Source organism: Propithecus coquereli, unplaced genomic scaffold (genome assembly GCF_000956105.1).
Source record: "Propithecus coquereli isolate 6110/MARCELLA unplaced genomic scaffold, Pcoq_1.0 Scaffold193, whole genome shotgun sequence".
Classification (NCBI taxonomy): domain Eukaryota; kingdom Metazoa; phylum Chordata; class Mammalia; order Primates; family Indriidae; genus Propithecus; species Propithecus coquereli.
Window position 1 is genome coordinate 1,768,500 of NW_012144190.1, and position 3,413 is coordinate 1,771,912.

Sequence of the window (3,413 nt, forward strand, 5' to 3'; positions counted from 1 at the left end):
CATCTTGTGCTGTTACAGAAAGCTAGAAGGTAAACATACGATGACTTAAGTATATGTCAGGAAGGGTTACATGGAGTTAAACTATTCTAAAATCCTTGTATTATCTAAGAGGTTAGTAAGGGTATTGGCTAATTTTAGGCTTTGTTAAGACAGTTTGAAAGTTTTACCCGCTAGGATAATCTCTAAAATACAATTTCTATTTTAAAAACTAGCACCTAGGAAAGGAATTTATAAAAAGTAATGGATTTGAAAGAAAAGAAATGAGAGAAAAAGAAAAATAGAACAGGTAGAACAAATAGAAAGGACAAAAATATAAGATGGTAGGTTTCAACTCGGAAATAGCAGGACTATCATTACATGTATACAGACTAATATTCCCATTAAAAATCTAGTTTAGTGTGGCCACCTTCATCAGTGATCTTAGCTAGATCTTCCGGATCACTCGCTGCAGCTTCTCCATCAGCACTTGCTGCTTCGCCTTGCACTTTTATGTTATGGTGACGGCTTCTTTCCTCAAAGCTCAGGAACCAGCCTCTGCCAGCTTCCAACTTCTCTTCTGCAGCTTCCTCACCCCTCTCAGTCTTCACAGAATTGGAGAGAGTAAGGCCCTGCTCTGGATGAGGCTTTGGCTCGGGGAATACGGTGGTTGGTTCGGTCTTCTATCCAGACCACCACAATTTTCTCCATATCAGCAATAGGGCTGTTTGGTGTTCACACCATTTGTGTGCTCACTGGAGTAGCACTTAATTCCCTTCAAGAGCTTCTCTTTTTGTATTTACAACTTGGCTAACTGGCTCCAGAGGCCTGGCTTGCAGCCTATCTTAGCTTAATCATTTCTACCTTTTGATTTAAAGTGAGAGAGTCCTCCTTTCACTTGAACACTTAGAGGCCATTGTATGGCTATTAACTGGCCTCATTTCAACATTGTTATGTCTCAGGGCATAGGGGGGTCCAAGGGAGGGAGAGAGACAAAGAAACGGCTGGGTGGTGGAGCAGTCAGAACACACACAGCGTTTATAGAGTAGGTTTGCTGTCTTCTGTGGGTGCAATTCATGGTGCCCCCAAACAATTACAATAGTAACATCAAAGTTCACCGATCACAGATCACCGCAACAGATATAATAATAATGAAAAACTTTGAAATATTGGAGAATTACCAAAATGTGACACAGGAGACGTGAAGTGAGCACATGCTGTTGGAAACAGTGGTGCTGGTAGACTGGTTTGGCACGGGGTCGTCACAGACCTTCTGTCTGTAAACAATGCAATGTCTGCAAAACACGATAAAATGAGGTATGCCTGTATTAACTAATTTCAAACGTTTGAAATCATACACAAGATGGTCTTTACCACAGTAAGATTAAGTTATAAGTTAATAATAAAAATATAACTTTAAAAATGCTCAAAAATTAAGAAATGCTCTTTATTCTTTTTATTTTTAATTTTTTGAGAGAGGGTCTTGCTGTGTCACCCAGGCTACAGTGCAGTGGTGCAATCGTAACTCATGCAACCTCAAACTCCTGGGCTCAAGCGAGCGATTCTCCCACCTCTGCCTCCCAAGTAGCTTTAAACTTTTTTAGAGATGGGGTCTTGTCATGTTGACCAGGCTGGTCTCAAACTCCTGGCTTCAAGTGATCCTCCTGCCTCGGCCTCCCAAAGTGTTAGGATTACAGGTGTGAGCCACTGCGCCCAGCCGAGAAATGCTCTTTTATAACTCCAGGGTCAATGAAGAAATTGTGATGGAAATAAGAATACATTTTTAACTGTATGGTAACAAAAATACTATGTATTAAAAGATGTGGACAGCAGTAAAGCAGCACTTTGAGGGAAATTCGTAGCATTAAATGCACCATCTCAAGGAGTTAGAAAAAGGACAACAAAATAAATCCAAAGAAAAGGAAAAGGGAAAAATAATGAAGAAGAATAAAATCAAATAGAGAACAAACGTACAATCAGAATGATCAACTAAACTGAAGTTACTAGACTTGAGAAGTCTAGTAAAACTGTCAAATCCAGTGATAGTGATTAAAGATAAAAAGAAAAAAGGTGCAAATAAGCCAATATTAGGAATTTTAAAAAGGGAACATTACTGCAAGTGCTCCAGATATTAACAGGGTAAAAATTGTATATTAAGAACAACTTTATGGCCAGGCGTGGTGGTCCACGCTTGTAATGCTAGCACTCCAGGAGGCCGAGGCAGGAGGATTGCCTGAGGTCAGGAGTTCGAGACCAGCCTCAGCAAGAGTGAGATCCCGTCTCTACTAAAAATAGAAACAAATTAGCCAGACAACTAAAAGTAGAAAAAATTAGCCAGGCATGGTGGCGCATGCTTGTAGTCCCAGCTACTCGGGAAGCTGAGGCAGGAGGATCGCTTGAGCCCAGGAGTTGGAGGTTGCTGTGAGCTAGGCTGACGTCACGGCACTCTAGCCTGGGCAACAGAGACAGACTCTGTCTCAAAAAAATAAAAAAGAACAACTTTATGCTAATAAATTTAAAAATATAGATGAAACAGGCAAATTCCTAGAAAAGTATAACTTACCAAAAATGATTCATGAAGAAATATATTAATAGCATTCAATTAGTCCTAAAACCATAAAACAAATCAATAATTTTTAAAAGATCAACTACAAAGCAAGCTCTGGGTCCAGACAGTGTCACTGGCAAATTCTGCTAAACATTTAAGGAAGAAATAATTCCAATGTCTTGCAGACTCTTCCAGAGACTGGAAGAAGAGTGATCGACCTCCAGCTCATTGTAACTGGCTAGCCTAACTTTGATACCAAAGTCTGACAAGGAGAGTATGAGAAAAAAAACTATAGGTTCAAAATCATTCATTTAAAAATTCCTAAATAATAAAAATGAAGGTAAGAGGATCCATGTCCTGTTGTTTTCCATGATGATTTCTTTACAACATTACATTTTTTCCAAAAAAAAAATGGGGAGAGCCCATGCTTTGCTGGTTCCTTGAGCTCGTTCCTGGTCTGTCTCATGGGTTATCCAGTATTGGTTCTAGGCAAGAAGGAAGGGCAGGGGGAAGCAGCATGACTGGCATGTTCGAGGGACAGAACGCCAGAATGGCTAGAGGGGGCATAATGAATGAAGGGGAGAGAGAGGGAGTCAAAATGAGGGCATAGAAACCGGGGACAAATCTTACAAGGTCTGGTGGCCATAGTGAAATATTTCTTATTTATTCTAAGAGGAAGAGGAAGCCACTGAAGGACTCTTTATATGTAAAAGCACTAACTAGGGCCGGGCGCGGTGGCTCATGCCTGTAATCCTAGCACTCTGGGAGGCCGAGGCGGGTGGATTGCTCAAGGTCAGGAGTTCGAGACCAGCTCTGAGCAAGAGCGAGACCCCGTTTCTACCAAAAAATAGAAAGAAATGATCTGGACAACTAAAAATATATATATAGA